Source organism: Labeo rohita, chromosome 8 (assembly GCF_022985175.1).
Source record: "Labeo rohita strain BAU-BD-2019 chromosome 8, IGBB_LRoh.1.0, whole genome shotgun sequence".
NCBI lineage: Eukaryota > Metazoa > Chordata > Actinopteri > Cypriniformes > Cyprinidae > Labeo > Labeo rohita.
Genome location: NC_066876.1, coordinates 35,313,898 through 35,333,378, shown reverse-complemented (window position 1 = coordinate 35,333,378; position 19,481 = coordinate 35,313,898). Strand labels below are relative to the sequence as shown.

The following is a 19,481-nucleotide window of genomic DNA, read 5'->3' as shown; positions in this document are numbered from 1 at the left end:
CCGTTTTCACTGCATTTTTTATCCAACAAATGCAGCCTTGGTGAGCAGAAAGTTCTTCTTTCAAAAACATTACAAAATTTACCAAGCCTAAATTTGTTAACCAACAGATAAAATCATGTAAGACTTCAGTCTTCTGAAATGATCTAAAATGTGTAAAATAAGAGTCAAAATGTTTGCCGTAGTTTTTGGAAATGAACCGGTTGGGTGGTTGATGATCGGTTATCGTTATTACACTTCCATCCACCGCTTTGACAAACTCCCAGCACAAACAAAGTCAACAAAATTTACATTAGTCATTTACCACGTCTTCTCGAAGGACAATAAGCATTGCTTTCACGCCAGAGAAAGAGCATTACTCCTCAGGTGGTGTCAGGTCGCTCTAGACTGATTAAATATGGCAGGGGTTATTGGAAATGTTCAGAGTTCAATTTTGGATCTGCGTTCTGGTTCAGGGAGCACTATTTCAGAGGGGAGGAACCCATCCAAACAGGCCTTAGACAGGATGAGAGACCTGCGATTCCTCCTTGAGCCCTGCGCCGATCTCGGGCCGCCGCAGAATTCATTTCCAGCTGCTGAACTGTGAGAGGAATTTCATAAAAACACTTCAATATTAGAGAGGTATTGATATTGACTCTGGGGCTTAGGCTCGCAGGAGAAAGCCTGAAGCGTGTTTAGATCCTCCACCACTTCAGAGATGTAAGTGTGACCAGGTTAATGCTCAGGTTGTGACTGTCAGATCCCTGGAGCGACAGAAGTCATACAAATCTCCCATGCTGGTGTTTTGAGTGTACTGTTTGATTAAACGAGCAAAGAAACTATTGTGGTGACTATGTTATGATCACATGACCTTGGGAGCCCACTATTGTTTCACACTTTTCATCTTAAAGTATTAGTTAGTGACAGGTTTGTGGTCAGTAATATTTTTTTGTTTTTTAAAAACGTAATCAGTAATATTCTGCACTTTAAAGTAGCTGTTTTTTATTATTATTATTTGAATATATTTTAAAATAATTTATTTCTGAGATTATCAGCATCATTACTCCAGTCTTCAGTGTCACATGATCCTTCAGAAATCATTCTAATATGCTGAATTTGCTGCTCAAGAAACATGTCTGTTTACTATAAATGTTGCTTTTTTACGTCTCCATATATCTCAAAAATGCAGTAAAATTCAGAAATATAATTACAATTTAAATGAACCATTTTCAAATTGAATGTATTTTAAAATATAATTTATCACCGTGATGAAAAAGCTGAATTTTCAGCATCATTACTCCAGTCTTCAGTGTCACATGATCCTTTAGAAATTATTCTAATATGCCGATTTTGCTGCTCAAGAAACATTCCTGTTTATTATAAATGTTGCTTTTTTACAAATCTTTGTGTCTCAAAAATGCAGTAAGAACAGTACAAATTCTGAGATATTATTACAATTTAAAATAACTGTTTTCAAACTGAATATATTTTAAAATGTAATTTATGACTGTGATCAAAGCTGAATTTTCAGCATCATTAGCATCATTGTGATCCTTCAGAAATCATTCTAATATGCTGAATTTGCTGCTCAAAAAACATTTCTCTTTATTGTAAATGAAACACTTCTGATTATTATCAATGTTACGTTTTTTAAAAATCTTTGTACGCCTCAAAAATGCAGTAAAAACAGTAAAAATTCTGAAATATTATTACAATTTAATTGAACTGTTTTTAAATTGAATGTATTTTAAAATTTAATTTATTTCTGTGATGCAAACCTGAATTTTTAGCATCATTACTCCAGTCTTCAGTGTCACAAAGTCCTTCAGAAATCATTCTAATATGCTGAATTTGCTGCTCAAGAAACATTTCTGTTTATTGTAAATGTTGCTTTTTTTAAGTCGTCTTATGTCTCAAAAATGCAGAAAAATCAGTAATATTGTGAAATAATATTACAATATAAAAATAAATGTTTCAATCTGAATATATTTTAAAATGGAATTTATTTATCTGATACAAAGCTGAATTTTCAGCATCATTACTCCAGTCTTCAGTGTCACACGATCCTTCAGAAATCATTCTGATATGCTGATTTGCTGCTCAGGAAACATTTCTGATTATTATTAATGTTACTTTTTTTTTTTTTTTTTTTAATCATTGTATGTCTCAAAAATGCAGTAAAAACAGTAAAAATTCTGAAATATTATTACAATTTAAAATAACTCTTTTCATTTTTAATATATTTTAAAATGTAATTTGTGTGATGTAAATCTGAATTTTCAGCTTCATTACTCCAGTCTTCAGTGTCACATGATCCTTTAGAAATCATTCTAATATGCTGATTTGCTGCTTAAAACGTATATTTTATTATTATCAATGTTAAAAACAATTGTGCTGCATAATTTTTCAGGATTCTTTAATAAATAGAAAGTTCAAAAGAACAGCATTTACTACATTTACTGATACTTTTGATAAATTTAATGCATTTTTGCTTGATGAAGTATTAATTTCTTTAAACATAAAAAAAAGTAAATTTTGAGTGATGTTGCATCCAGTTTTTTTCAGAAATATTATGAAGATCCATGCTCTCTAAGTCCAGGAAAGTGTTTTAAAGAAAGACAAGCCTGTTTTGATATCAAGTGACTTTAAACGTGATAAAATAGACTGAAAAAGCATCAAATCATAACACCCTAACATTATACAGTTCATAACATAAAATCTAGTCTACTTGTGCATGTAAAAGTGTTGGTGCGTGTGTGTTATTTTTGCGAGAACGTGTTTTACCAAAGCAGTTTATGCAGAGGTTGTCAGCATCAGATGTCCTGTGAGCACTTCATACGCATGAATATAGCCAAAAGACATTTCTGACAGCTCAAAAACGCAGAAGCACTTAAACTAGCAGCATGAGGTGATTCCGCGTGCTTCTTCAAAGCGCCCGCATTCAAGCCTCCTACATGTGTTTCTCCTACGTGCGCTTCTGCCAATGTAAACTGAATGTGTGTGTTTTGGAACATAACCAGTTGATTTCAGTGCTGTATACCTGCGATATTCCATCAGTTGACGACGATGCACTGCGGGATGAAGCTGCGCCGGTGGCGTAGGGGAGATTCGCTGTGAAATTATTAAGGACGCGGGGCCTCAATTATTTATGTCAACGCTAAAAGGTTAGAAATCATTCAAAGACTCTTATGGCACCTCATAAATGATACAGCTCTATACCGCTCTCATCCTAAACCGACTGAGCTTTGGAGAAAACAAATGCATGCCAACAGATTCAATTTATTTCTCACAAACAAACTTTGATTTGCTATTTGCTATTGATAGTCAGGTGGAAATAGGGAAAGGGTGTAGTATATGCAGGAAGGCTTTTATGTTCACCAAGGCTGCATTTATTCGATAATGCACTACAAACAGCAAAACCATGAAATAATATTACAGTTTAAATTAAATATTTTTGTGATGCATTGCTGAAGTGTCTCATGATCCTTTAGAAATCATTCTAATATGCTAGTTTGCTGCTCAAGAAACATTTATAAATGTTGCTTTTTTAAGCCTTCGTATGTCTCAAAAATGCAGTAAAAATTCAGAAAAATAGCTATTTTCTATTTTAATACATTTCAAAATGTAATTTATTTGTGGGATGCAAAGCTGAATTTTCTGCATCTTTACTCCAGTCTTCAGTGTCACGTGATCCTTCAGAAATCATTCTAATATAGTGATTTGCTGCTCAAGAAACATTTCTGTTTATTATGAATGTTACTTTTTTAAAGTTTTCGTATGTCTCAAAAAATGCTGTAAAAACAGTAAAAATTCTGAAATATTATTACAATTTAAAATAACTGTTTTCGATTTTAATACTTTTTTAAAATGTAATCTATTTGTGTGATGCAATGCTGAATTTTTAGCATCTTTACTCCAGTCTTCATTGTCACATGATCCTTCAGAAATCATTCTAATATGCTGATTTGCTGCTCAACAAACATTTCTGTTTTGTATGAATGTAACTTTTGTAAAGTCTTTGTATGTCTCAAAAAATGCAGTAAAAACAGTATAAATTCTGAAATGTTATTACAATTTAAAATAACTGTTTTCAATTTTAATACATTTTAAAATGTCATTTATTTGTGTGATGCAATGCTGAATTTTTTAGCATCTTTACTCCAGTCTTCAGTGTCACATGATCCTTCAGAAATCATTCTAATATGCTGATTTGCTGTTCAAGAAACATTTCTGTTTATTATAAATGTTACTTTTTTTAAAAGTCCTCATATGTCTCAAAATGCAGAAATAATATTGTTAAATAATATTACAATATAAATTAAATGTTTTTAATTTAAATATATTTTAAAATGTAATTTATTCCTGTGATCAAAGCTGAATTTTCAGCATCATTACTCCAGTCTTCATTGTCACAAGTCTTGGTATTTTTCAAAAATGCAGTAAAAACAGTAAAAATTCTGAAATATTATTACAATTACAAAATAACTGTTTTCAAATTTAATGTATTTTAAAATGTAATTAATTTCTGAGATTTTCAGCATCTTTACTCCAGTCTTCAGTGTCACATGATCCTTCAGAAATCATTCTAATATGCTGATTGTTTTCAGTTGTGCTGCTTAAAATAGTGTAGTTTTTTAATCTTTGATGATTAGAAAGTTCAGAAGTTGTATGAAATATAAATATTTTTAACTATGTATTTAATCAGTTTAATGCATCTTTGCATCTTTTTTATAAAAAATCTCTCTGTATATCTATATATATCAACTAAAAGTTTGCATTTTGTCAACTTTCAGAATTAAACAAGCTTATAGCTGACCTTAAAGCTAGAAGACACTGATTAAAATGCTAAAAACAACCTTTTTAATTTCATAGGTTTTAAAGTTGTCTTGAAGGAGAAGCTTTCGGGAAACTCTGTGGCACAAAAATATATCTCTATATTTTTTTCCTCACTACAAACACACAATTACACCGTCACTCACTCAATTTGACATCAAAATGGTCACTGGTATTTTGCAGACAAGAAGACATTTAAAAACACGTCCCGCTAACCTTTTAAGAAGTACATCTTAGGCAATCTCTGTACATTGTATTCCTGTACAATGGGTGATGTTATTATCTAAGCTAGATCAGAGATAGCTCTTCTTCAAGTGTTGTGAAAATCAGACAGCTTGAAATGTATAGAAAACACATCAGTCTGTCCACAACGATGGCGGTAATGCCGCTCCAGCGACACTACAGACGTGAAATAGTTTTGTGCGAAACGCGTTTGTAAAGTGCTTCTGTGCTGAGCTACACGTGTAAAGCAGCCTTTCAACCCCGGCCATCATTTTAAAGTACTATAATCACCAGCTCCAAAGAGCTGTTTAACATGATTCAATACAAAATGCCCTTTTCAAAGGAAGTCACGTCTTATCTGTAACGCAGCGATCGAGCATTTAGCAAGCAAAAGGCGGAAACGCTTTTTTCCCCTTCGTTTCTAAAGCGTTGCCCAGCTGAAAGCTCTTCAAAACCAAGTGTCGAACTAAAAAGAACAGGCAAATGTATTTGTCCTCACTTACTATTTAAAAAAAGAGGGGGTAATAAAAAAGATATCTGGGGATGAAAGGTATCGGAGGCGAAGTGTGTTACTTGCACTCCTCTGCTGCACCTTTGTAAGCTTTGATGTTGGAAACATGGCTTTTCCTTTTCATTTTCTGCTTGAATGTGGTGTAGTGACAGTCAGTGCTCTTTCTTTCAGATGGAACTGGGCCTATTGCATTATCAGTGTTGCTTTGACATTAATGGGGATTCTGTTGGCTGGATTTCTGTGCACCTCTGAGGAGGACGCTTATTCCGCATTAGGTTGCAATTTGACTTGCTAAAGCTAATTGCTAATGCATTGGAAATGGAATGGCCTCCATTTGCCTGAAGCATTCGGATTTAGCAGTGAGAAAATGAAGCTGTGTTAAAAAAAAAAAAAAAAAAAAAAAAGCAGTGTTGTTTTATTATCATTCATTCATAGTTTTTATTTGAATTTTTTATAGTTTTTTTATTTAACTATAGTTAAAATAGTATGTAGTATTTTTTTTATTAAATACATTTTAAATTAAATACATTTTCACATTTTTTATTTTTAGTTTTGTACATTAAGTACTAAAAGGTTGTTTTTTTTTTACATTTTATTTTAGTTAACATTTATTTATTAGCAAAACACTTGGGGTTTTGTGTGTGTGTTTCTTTTCAATTTTATGAATTGTTATATTCTAAGAATGAAATAATATTGTACTGATTATTAATATTATATATTTTAAATGTCATGCATGCAACTATTATTGTTATTTACAGCAGTGCAGTCTTGCATTTATCGTCTTTATGTATTTATTTATAATTATATTATTTATAGTTTTTAATATTTTATTTTAGCTGTAGTTACAGTAATATGTCGTGTGTAGTATTTTTAAAAACATTTTTTTTCATACTTATTTTAGCACATGAAGTACTAAAAGATTTTTTATATCATTAAGTTTATTTTAAGTACCAATTTTTTTAGTTTTAGTTAACTATAGTAAAAATATAATTAGTTTTTATAATATATACAGTGATATAACAAAGTGTTTTGTACTTGTGTGGTGTGGATTACTTATTGATTTTTGTAATGTTTTTATCAGCTGTTTGGACTCTCATTCTGACGGCACCCATTCACTGAACTTGATATGAATCTTTTTCACACAGTTATTGAAATCGCTCATTTTATTGTTCATTGTTCAAACTAAAAAATGCTTTTTTCTCAATTTTATGATTTTTTAAGTTAAATTATGAATATTTTAAAAATAACAATATTCTACTGATTCTTAATATTTAGATATTTTAAGTGCCATGCATGCTACCATTATTGTTATTATTTACAGAATTGGAGGCCACATAAACACTGAAATCTTAATGTAATTGTTTTTGTTTTTATTTTAGTAGTTCAAGTACTAAATTTTCTTTTCTTAGATTTTATTTCAGTTCATATTTATTGTATTAAATTATTAAAATAAACAAATTAATTCAAATCTAAAAAGTTTTTTATGTTTTTAATTCCCATTTTAGTTTCAGTTAACTGTAGTAAACAATATAATTAAAAGTTTTTAAAGGTAGATTAGCAAAAACCACTTGTAATGTTGTGTAAAACTGTAAATAAGATGTTTTTTATATATGCACGCGATTTGCAAAATAATATTTTTCTTAGAAATAATACATTTACTCATTCTGTTTGCTTTATTTGCTTTTATCAGTCATTTAAACTGCATGAACAGAATGAACTATTCATAAATGCAAATGTCTCAAAGCTAAAAGCTTGCCATGAAACAACCCAGTTTGAGCCTTGGTATTTACAGCAAGTGAATCAAATTAAGACAAATGTCATTTCAGTTAGCTTTCTAAACTTTTTGCAGATAAAAAGTAGTATACTAATGTTAAGCACTTTACTATAACCTGCAATTATCTCACTGGGTCCACTCACAGAAATGTTTCACTTAATTGGCTGTTTCTTTAACTATGGCCACTTTTGGCTTTATGCACTTTTAGAAAATACAGTCACTTAAACTACACTTAACAGTGTACATGCATGCAATTAAGTCATTTGCAACATTTTTGTTTTCTTTCTAAGAGATGTAGATGAGTTTTTTTCGTCATAGGAGCAGATTTGGAGAAATGTATCATTGCATCACTTGCTCACCAATGGATCCTCTGCAGTGAATGGGTGCCGTCAGAATGAGAGTCCGAACGGCTGATAAAAACATCACAATAATCCACAAGTAATGCGCAAATGTTAAATGTCATGCATGCCACTATTATTGCTGTTATTTACAGCATTGGAAGCCACATAAACACTGAAATCTGCAGTGTGAGTGCAAATAATGGTGTCAGAGCGATATCTCCATTACCCTTGAGCTGCTTATTGCGTCTGGGGAGATCCGATGCTTCCCGCTGAGTCTCCTTATGCTAGTCTTTTCCCGCAATCAGCCGCTTTCATATGCATCAGCACTTTAACGGCATTTAAGCAGAGTCAAAGGTTCTCACTGTTGCTGTTTTTAGCAGTTTGTAATACGATGTAAGCTCTCGGCTTCACCCAGGACGCCTCGTTCTGACAAACGGCACAAACTTACAGAATTGCCGTCGTCCCGTCTGTGCGGAAGTGTGAGCGTAGAGAGCTCGGCGTGTGTTTTGTGCTCGCCTGTGGCTTGTGTTCTTTACTCGTGCCAAGAGCCTTGTTTTGATCACGTCAGAAACTTCGAGCAATAACTTTCCGGGACGTGCATGCAAAAGAGCCTGCCGCGAAAGAGTTACTCAAAGGATAATGTGTGTTTGTGGAAAATGAGGCGCACTCGAGTACAACATTATTATCCCTGCAAAATTGGTTTCGAGATTTATCGATTTGCTTCACAAGGGCCCTTCAAAGATAAAACAGACATGACGGACAGCTACTCCGATTCCCTGAATGCTGAGCGTTATTCATTGGCCTTGTCCGACGAGACTGGTTATTCTTCCTCATGCTGTCTAATTGAAATGCAGAGATGGTTTCCAGCTTTAGTGCTGGAGGTTTAGAGCGAAATAAAACACAACAGCATCAAAATAAATGGTATGACGTTAGTGCAAGGAGACTAATCAGTCAAGCTTGACATTTCAAAGCCTTAAATAAGCCTGGAGTGTGATGGAACAGTGTTTATGATGGTCCTGAGTGAATCACCACGACTGGTGTGCTGAGTTGAAGAGGCGAGAGGTTAAAGAGTACAGACGATGGTAGTTGAGATGATGAAGAGCTTGTTGAAGAGTGTCATGCACAATGTGAGGCAGAAATTAGTTGTTTGCTGGTACTGAAATTGCCATCTTAAAAGGATAGTTCACCCAAAAATGACAATTCTCTCATTGTTTTACCCAGCCTAATGTCATTCCAAAACTGCATTCATTTCTTTCGTATGCTAAACACAAACCAGTTGACGGTAGCCATTGGCTTCTATGGTATTTTCTTCCCATATTATGAAAATGGCTACTGGAAACTTTGGTTACCAACATTCTTGAAATTATTTTCTTCAGAATATCTTTAACCCTTTAACTGTCACCGTCACCTCTGTGGGACGCCTAAGTTTACTTCACTACATTACAAATAAATCCTAATCTAATCATGACAAAATATACATTGTTGGAAAGGTCTAAGACTCCTAAATAGATATTTTACCATATTTTTGTGTTATAAATTATGTAGTAAAAGTAATAGATTAATATATGTCAAGAATGCAACTTAAAAAAAAATCTACATCATAACATGAGTTCTGACCTTTGTCACAAAAGACTTTCTTCACCGCATTTTTCCCTATCAGGTTTTATAAATCGTAAGAAATTATATATCAGTTCAAAACCTAAAATCTCAAAATTCATCCTTTGAAAGGCATTTTAAAATCTGACATTGCATTACCACAGAAAATGTACATTAAAATCATATTACAAACTGTTTTCATTCATGAATTATAAAAAATTAAGTTTGGACAGTGCATTTTTATGTCTGTGTTCAAAAATGGGAGTGACAGTTAAAGGGTTAAAATATATTCTTTGGTTACAAACGTTCTTAAAAACATTTCTGATTACCAGCATTCCTTAAAATATCATCTTTCAAAATATCTTTGATCATCAACATTCTTCAAAAATAACAGTTGGTTACCAACATTCTTCAGAATATTTTCTTTTAAAATGTTTTTTTTTAAGATATCTTTTGTTACCAACATTCTTCCAAATCGTATTTGGTTACCAACATTTTTTAAAATATAATCTTTCAAAATATCTTCTTTGGTTACCAACATTCTTTAAAATATCTTCAAAATATCTTTTGTTATCAACATTCTTCAAAATAACTGTGGGTTACCAGCATTCAATTTTTTTTTTATTTATTTAATTACCAACATTCTTCAAAATATCTTCTTTTAAAATGTTTTTTTTAAGATATCTTTTGTTACCAACATTCTTCCAAATCGTATTTGGTTACCAACAATCTTTAAAATATAATCCTTCAAAATATCTTCTTTGGTTACCAACATTCTTGAAAATATCTTCAAAATATCTTTTGTTATCAACATAATTCAAAATAACTGTTGGTTACCAACATTCTTCAAAATATTTTCAAAATATCTTCTTTCAAAATATATTTAATTACCAACATTCTTCAAAAATAACGGCTGTTTACCAAACATTCTTCAAAATACCGTCTTTTAAAATGTTTTTAAATATTCCTTTGTTACCAACATTCTTCCAAATCGTATTTGGTTACCAACATTTTTTAAAATATCTTCTCACAAAATGTCTTATTTGGTTACCAACATTCTTTAAAATAACATTGGTTACCAACATTCTTTAAATTATTTTCAAAATATATATTCTTTGGTCACCAAAATTCTTCAGAATGTCTTTTTTGGTTACCAGCATTCTTCAAAATATCTTCTTTCAAAATATGTTTTGATTACCAACATTCTTTAAAATAACGTTTGGTTACCAACATTCTTTAAAATATCTTCAAAATATCTTTTGTTGTCAAAATAGCAATCTTCAAAATAGCTGTTGGTTACCAACGTTCTTCAAAATATCTCCTTTGAAAAATTTCTTCAAAATATCTTTTGTTACCAGCATTCTTCAAAATAACAGTTTACAGGGCTCGAAATTGTGACAGTTTTGGTCGCATATGCTCCCCGAATTTAATCTGCGTGACCTCAAAATATATTTGAGAGCATTTGTGCATGTGTTGCTTCAACCATTTTCTTTCAACCACACTGTAAAAAATAAAAAACACAATTTGTTGAGTCATCTTAAAATTATTTGTTACCCTGCTGCCTTGCAATTTAAAGTTCAGTTAACTCATAAGTTTTCAACTTGAAATGTTAAGTTGTACTAAGTAACAACTTAGATATTTGTGTTTACTAAATTTAACAGATGGGTAAGTTGAATCAACTCAAATATCTAAGTTGTCACTTAGTATAATTTAATATTTCAAGCTGAATAAACTTTTTTTTAATTTAATTGAACTTAAAAATTTTATGGCACACTCTAAACCCGGATAAGTTGAATTTACTTAAAAAATTGGAGGAAACTGGTTGCCCTAAAAAATTTAAGTAATGTAAAGTTTATTTAACTTAAAATGTTTTGTAATATGAATTACAAAGGTCATTTCATTTAACTTAAAATGTTTTGTAACATAATTTCATTTGCAATTATTATAACTATTATATTTAAGTCAAATATACTAATTTCCAAGTTAAATCTATATCAAATGTTTTATTTTTCCAATTTGTTAACCTAGAAAATTAAGAAAAAAGCAAACAAATAAAGGAACATTAATGCAATTTTCCCTTTTATTTTAAATCAATTCAATTACAAATATTCAATTGAAAACACAACAAAACCATTTTTTCATATCCTGAAAACATTTCCCCATAAAACATGGGAGAAAAAAAAAAAGTTCAAAAAGATACTAGTTCAACAAATTAACTTATCGTTAAGCACACAAACAAGTTTTCCTCAGAATCGCAACAAACAGCATCAAAACGATATGTTTTTTCCACACTCTGAGTTCACACTATTGGCAATACTGAATTTTAGGTGTCAGCTCACCTTTTCCCGACAAAAATATAAAATACTTTTCATACACTTAGGATAGTCCAGGTGTAGGCAGGGAAATCAGTCTGAAAACAATGGACATAGAAGGCCTGAGATTGGTCAGTTCATCCATTACCAAGCTTTCTTCCAAGATGATTCCCACTCTAGATGAGGTGAGCTGTGAACTTTCTTGATCAACGCTGAGGATTCTTACTGAAGTCTGTCTTGTCAGCTGCCTCCTAACAGAGGAAGAAACAGAACGACAAATACATTATCAAGTCAGTTAGACAATGCTGTTGTTAAATACTCAAAGTCATATGCTGCCTTCACACCATGTCATAATTACTTTAATTCTGAGAGGACAACATTGTGATGTTCAGCTTGTGAGCTGTTCATGTCAATAGACTGGGAATTGCGCTTTTCTATGGCAACACTATCAATGTCTAAATTAATCTGGAGCAGTCAGATACAGTGGTTAGGTGGTACAGCTCTCAGAAAATTTCCAGTTTACAGATGGTAATTAGACTTTAGGGTTTACGTTTAATTGTACATCTACAGAATATTTAAAGTAAAATCCACATACAAACACTACTGGCATATGGTCAGGAAGATCGGTGTTATTCAGGAAAGCTTGTAAACAACAGGAATGAGTGCAGGACAGACTCACACCATCATCATTATGAATAATCTTCTGACACACACTGTGCTAGTCAAAGTGATCATCCTCAGAACAGGTCTCAGTTAACCCACGACATACAGTTGATCTTGAACTTTGGTGTGAAGGTGGCATAAATGTGAACAAGGAAATTGTTTTGTTCTTGAATAATTTCCATGTTTGAACAAAGAGACAGGGTTTCACAGACAGGGCTTCACAGACAGGGCTTAGCTTAAGCCAGGACTAGGCCTTAGTTAAATTAAGATACTTAAATAGCTTTTATAAAAACACCTTAAAAGCTTTACTGGTGTGCATCTTGAGAAAAGAAAAATGGCACTGACATATTTTAAAATATGTCATCACAAGGTATTTTCAGTAAAGACTCCTTGTCATGTTATTAAACATGTTATTTTATTCTGAGACTGGCCTTAAGCCTTGTCTGTGAAACCAGGAGGAAAATGTGTAAATAGCAGTGCTCTCTTATCAGTTATTAGGATCATACTTACACTTTCAAAGCATCTCTTCCATTTCTTCTTTCTTCCAAAACAAGATAGTCGTTAAGAGGACTCTGAACCTAGATAGAACAGAAGTATATTCATCCGCCTTTGTATTTATACCGCTAATTAACGAAAACTTACGCTTTCAAACAATAGCCATGTCTAAATTAAACGTGGTACATTAACGTACTGCACTCACCATATTAGCTCCACCTTTGTCGCTCCTCGGCTGGAATCGCGGCTACTGTATGAGTAAAACTAAATTTACACTCCTCACAAACAACAGCTCCTCGAGTGAAAAAGAAATCATTGAAAGAAAAAGGCAAAAAATGTTAGTCGAACTCGCCAGTCAGGGGTTCAAGCGCAGGCGAGTGAGAACACTAGCTATCAACGGATGAGAAATGTCCCGTCGTTTAGACGAACAACAACTTTTGCCGATCACAAAGAGTTTCTCGAGGGACGTGATAAAAGATAAATGGCGGAAAACAATGCCAATAGAACTATCTAAATCTAAATTTCCACATTCATCCACAGCTTAAATTCATACACAATCACAGTGACAAAATGGCGCTGTTACTCGCAGCACCGGTGGAGGAGGCGTGGTCAGGAGATAAATTTCATAATACGAGTTAATTTAACTTAAGTTTATTCACAGGTTCAAATATGTCTACAAATTAGTAGAATCTACTTATATTTTATAAGCAATGCAGTAAAACTTAAATATTGTGTTCAATTGTAATTAAATGGTTTAATTAGATACAAAATCCGGGCTTACAGTGCAGCCAAGTAACAAATTATTTTAAGTTGACTCAACAAATTGTTTTTTACAGCGCAATCTCTGTTCCCGATTTGCACTGCATTGCAATTAGGGGTGTGCGATATGAACATTTTTGATTCTTGACGATTAAAATATCCTTACGATCTGCTATTATTGAAGAAATTAAGTAGGTCTGTTGCGCTGAAGCGCACATTCTATCAGTTGCAGTTCTGGCACCTCCGTCTCACACGACAGACATTCACACCAAATGTTTACTCAGCAGCAGAATTCCACTCACTAAACACTGCACTTATTTGCAATCACACAAGTACATTATTTGCATGTGCTTTAAACCTTGCCGCTTAAACATTTCATTCGCATGCTATTCTGACATGCGCTTACATTTGAAGCGTGCACACTCAAAAAATATATATAAATAAATACATTAAAAGCCTGTCAAACAGCACCTGATTACTGGAGTAAGTTATCTTTCACGTGTGGTTTGGCCCAGGTGTTTTATGTAGCATAATTTCACAAAGCTAAAGTCTGTCAGACCATTCTGTTTTTGCTTCAGATATTGAAATTATAATCTAATTTAAATCAGAAACGGCTCATGCATGCAGCATCTTTGTGTGGATTAACTTTAAAAATGCAGTGGTTGCTTCTAATTTAAATGGCTACAGAGAGTTTGACTTGTAATAGCGAAAACTCATACTCATATTTTCATTCTTTCTTGTCCCTTTCTTAAGGCAATAAATAATTATATAAAAAAAAGGCTTTCAAAATCAGCCCATTTGTTTGTAAAGCATCGGCCATGAAGAATCAAGATCAGTGCATTACTAAAAGAAGTGTGTGGTAAAGAATTCAGGATCAGGTTTGACTGGTGAAGCTATTAATCATCAGGATGTTGCTGGCCGTTCCTCTCAGTTGGCAGTTGTGGTGCTCCTTAATATTCATTGGGTGCTCCTACATTTTATTTAGTGCTACCAAGTAAAAAAGTTCATTTCGAGCCCTGGTTTGGTAACCAATATTCTTCAAAATATCTTCAAAATATCTTTTAATATATTAAAAAAATATCTTTTGTTACCAATATTCTTTAAAAACTTGTTTGGTTACCAGCATTCGTCAAAATATCTTCTTTTAAATATCTTCAAAATATATTTTGTTAGATAACTAAATATCTGTGAAAATAAAAGCACAAATAGCTATATAATGATATACACAATCTCTGTGACATTTAATTACTCATATTTTGGTACAGAAATGTGATTGTATCGTGCATAAATGTTAACATTTGTTTGACTGTCACTCATGTGTCACTGTAAACACTTATGCATGCTCAACCAGTCCAGAAAGCATAAAAACATTGTATCAGTAATATTTTTGACAATTAGTCATAATCTAATGTTTATGCATTCACATCGGTTTTTCATGTTTTCAGAGTAGAAATGGGCAAAGATTATAGAAAGTTGGGCCAATGGAAGATTTCCCAGCTTTCGTAACTGGTGTAATCAGAGCTTATATTAGTGCTGATGAGCAAATACATGCCGGTTTTGGATCCCTGTTGGATAGTAAATATGTATGGATAGTAAATTATACAGTTTAGTCAGATTACACATCTTATTTTTGATAACTTAAAGATCCCATGAAATTAAAACTGAAGTTTTAGTACATGGAGTTTAGCTGTAAGCCCATCTATATGATAAAAAATGTTCCTTTTTGGCTTAAGTAAGGACTTTTTCCATTCTTTTTCAGTTTATGTTTGTCACAAAGTTTGTATCCATCATAATCTGAACAGATTTGCTGTGTTGACATACGGTGTTTGCAAAATCTTCATTTATGCATTATTTCAGTTTTCGACTGCGATAGGAAGAGGTTGATCTACAGATGCGGTTTCCCACAACAAGTCGAAACATTCCAGAAAGCGTTCACGTCTCTATGGAGAAAAAGCATCAAAGAAACCCACTGAATGTGAAATGTAACAAAAAAAACACAAAGAACTAAACATTCTGTTGGGAGTTTGCGCTTTGTTTTGGAGCATATTTGCTTGAGAAGCCAAACATTACCATAAACACTGTTCTCGCCGGATAATTCGCAGGTTTTATCGGTCCTAACAGTGCAAAAACTGCACATGAAAACTGAAGCGGTGTAGCTGAGGTGCTTATTCAGTTTCCAACAAAACCCTGTTGAACTTCCCACACCATTTTTCCTGCGAACTTGAACGATGCCTCAAATCATGCGGAGAGGTGAGCTGTTACTTTTCTAAGCAATTGAACTTGATTTTCACCTGGCAGAGAATAAAACAGAGCCAAAAACTTTCAGTTAGTCATATTGAGTGCTGGCTACACTCTTAAAAATAAAGGGCATCAATGGTTCCATGGAGAACCTTGAACATCCATGGAAGCTTTCAAATGCAGAAAAGGTTCTTTATAGACAAAAAAGGTTTTGTTTAGAATGTCCTTCAAAATGGTTCTTTAAAGAAGGGTCTCTGAAAGATTCTTTGCGGAACCAAAAATGGTTCTTCTTTGGCATCACTGCAAAAACACCCTTGTGGAACCTTTATTTTTAAGAGTGTAGTCAGATTCTAAAATTGAATTACTTGTAATTAGATTATATTACGCTTTGAAATGCCCATAATCTGATGACCAGTGTTGGGGGTAACGCATTACAAGTAATGCAAGTTACGTAATAATATTACTTTTTTCAAGTAACTAGTAAAGTAACGCATTACTTTTGAATTTCTAAGAAAATATCTGAATTACTTTTTCAAATAAGTAACGCCAGTTACTTTTTCCCCATTTATTGATTGACAAGTCTCCTGTCGGGAAATTGTGAGTAAACATGATGTTACTGTATTTTAGACTAAATGTGAACATGCATTAATTCATCTCACTCACAAAAAACAGATTCAGTATTTCTCAAAATGAATAAAAACAGTGAAATGCAAACTCAGAATATAACGCAATCCTGCAAAAATTAAATATGTTAAATAAATCAAATATCCTTTATGTATTTAATCCCATTTTATTAACCAGTGTCTTTGCTGCCGACCTTCGATGATGCAGTTCAGCTTAGATAAACTAACATTTGTGCTTCATTTTTTTTTTTTTTTTTTTTTTTATAGCTGAAGAGTGATCTCCTGCATAAATGTACTTTTCTTTCAGCCTGAGGTGAATTCATTTCACTTTTGGTGTAAAAGGGCTTTTACATTAGAATTGTTTTATATTAAAAACAAAGAAGCAAGTCCTGCCCAGATTTAAAAAGTAACACAAAAGTAACGCAAAAGTAATGTAATGCATTACTTTCCATAAAAAGTAACTAAGTAACATAATTAGTTACTTTTTCAGGGAGTAACGCAAAATTGTAATGCATTACTTTTAAAAGTAACTTTCCCCAACACTGCTGATTACAGATATGTTTTTAGTGGATTACATGATTCTGTATTATTCTGTCTCATTGGTCGGAATTTAATTAGACATTTTTATGATATGATTTGATTAATTATTAGCTTTTCATCAACACCCTAGAGTTTTCTTTCATAAACCCCAGTTTGATGAACCAAGCTGTACTTTAAAAAAATGTCCACAATTTACAGATAATGTACTCACCCCCTTTGTCATCCAAGATGTTTATGTCTTTCTTTCTTCAGTCTTAAAGAAATAGTTTTTTGAGGAAAACATTTCAGCATTTTTTCTCCATATAATGTATGGTGCCCCGATTATGAACGTCCAAAATGCAGTTTAAATGCGGCTTCAAATGCGGTTGTAAACAATCCCAGCCGAGGAAGAAGGGTCTTATCTAGCAAAACAATTGGTTATTTTCATTTAAAAAATACAATTTAAATACTTTTTAATCTCAAACGCTCGTCTTGCCTTGCTCTCGTTGAACTCTGTGTATTCTGACTCAAGACAGTTAGGGTATGTCAAAAAACTTCAATCGTATTTTCTCCCTCAACTTCAAAAATCATTTCAAAATCATCCTACATCACTGCAGAAGTACGACACAGTCTTTGCAAACATGCAAAGAAGATCAAACCCTTAACAAAAAAGGTAAAACAGCGATATAGGATGATTTTAATGTTGAGGGAGAACATGAGATGGGAGTTTTTCGACATACCCTAACTGTCGTGAACCGGAACAAAAACAGAGGTCAGGAAGAGTAAGACAAGACGAGCGTTTGACATTACAAAGTATATAAATTGTATTATTTTTATGAAAATAACAGATCATTTTGCTAGAAAAGACCCCTCTTCATCAGCTGTGATCGTTTACAACCGCATCTGGGATCGTTGGAAGCCGCATTTAAACTGCATTTTGGAAGTTCAAAATCAGGGCACCATATCAGTCCATTATATGGAAGAAAATCCTGAAATGTTTTCTTCAAAAAACATAATTTCTTTACGACTGAAGAAAGAAAGACATGAACAGCTTGGATGACAAGGGGGTGAGTACATTATATGTAAATTGTTGTTCTGGAAGTGGACTTCTCCTTTAATGTTTAATGCATTTCATTATATTGATATTAAATAATAAAATATATTTTTCTTCTTTTTGTTTTTTGTTGGGTTTTTTAATCAACGTGGTACAAAATAATCACATTTAAGTCTATGTGATAAACAAGTTAGGTCTCAGAAAGTAATCTGACTACAGTACCTAATATGTGTAATCCAGATTGTTAGTAGCTACAATTTTCATTATGTAATTTGTAACACGTAACATATCTAGAGACCAGAATATCGCCAGAAACAAAAAGCTTTTATTCTAGATGCATGAGAATATTTGAGCATACTTTAAAAGTTTTGGCCGTGGAGGCTTTCATTAACCAAAACTGCTTTGAATGTCAGGACCGGAGCACAGTCCGTCTCTTTGTTTGGTTCTGTGTGCATATACTATGCATAAAACATTAGTGTGTATCCAAAATGTCATGAGTGGGCAATGGAGTTTTTGTGAATTACAAAAGTACATTCTCACACAAGAACTCTTTTATAGTAGGACAATGTTATGCTCTGGACAAATTGTATTATATTTGTCATGTTTTATGCAGATAAAAAGTTCTCGCTTCAGTCAGGCCCTGCAAACCTGCCCACCGCATGAGGCCGAAGGCGAGATGTTTAATAAATAATGCACAAGTGCTTTTTATATATAAAGGTCTGTGCTCTGTTCAGTGGTTTTAGGCCGTCGGTAATGTATTGCCAGGGTCTGTGTACACGTTCATTATTTTGTAAGAGGTCGAAGTGAATTTTTTCCCCCTCTCCAGCGCCGAATAAATCACACAGCCGCCCACCCTCGATTCACGCAAAAAGTTAATTCCCCTCTAGCCCACCCAACGTTTGGAATTATTTCACCCAGAGAGCCTTTGAAATATAGTTGCACCATAACAATAACAGCCACCGAGAGCGGCTTAATGAAATATTTATCAGGGATTTGTGGATTGAGGCTATTTTAATTACCATTCACTAAACAGGCATCTCTGTAGATTTATGAAATGGCTGCGTCTTGCCAGTCAGCGTTTGCCGGTGTCATTTGCGTCCGGCCACACGGCGAGGGGTGTGTGTCCTCGTGCGTGCTGTAAACACTGGAATGTGTGTGTGTGTGTGTGTGTGTGTCTGTGTCAGGGTTGTGCAATTGAGAATGGCATTTAAATTACAGTTCGGTTCATGAATTTGAATTGAGGTAGAAAGTTTGAGTTTAAATGTGTAAGGAAGTAGAATTACAAATAAATATTTTATATAAATAAAAATATTTTAACAACTGTAGATGATGAAAAGATAGATATTTGAACTTATTTTTGTATCCTTTTTCTGAAGTATTTAGATTGTAAAAATGATTTTTAAGTAATTTAAGGGAAATCTAAGCAACTTTAAGCGTGTTTTTCTTCATTGTTTAGAATGAATTGAATCTAGATAATGTTGACTGACATTTTTCAATTATTATTTTGAACACCCATTTACTTCAAAGATACCCTGCAAAAACTAATTTAAGGGACATTTAAGGGA

The 19,481-nt window shown here is 33.0% G+C and overlaps 1 protein-coding gene and 1 long non-coding RNA gene across 4 annotated transcripts in view; one reads left to right on the top strand and one right to left on the bottom strand.

The window, feature by feature from the left end:
• The window catches only part of LOC127170119 (leucine-rich repeat transmembrane neuronal protein 4), a 197,283-nt gene that overhangs the window by 141,040 nt on the left and 36,762 nt on the right, over window positions 1-19,481 (top strand). The window lies entirely within an intron of this gene.
• LOC127170146 (uncharacterized) lies at window positions 11,316-13,500 on the bottom strand. Its single transcript, XR_007828315.1, has 3 exons — window positions 12,929-13,500; window positions 12,739-12,806; window positions 11,316-11,816 (listed from the first exon to the last, which is right to left on the bottom strand). It is a non-coding gene; the product is annotated as an uncharacterized LOC127170146 (long non-coding RNA).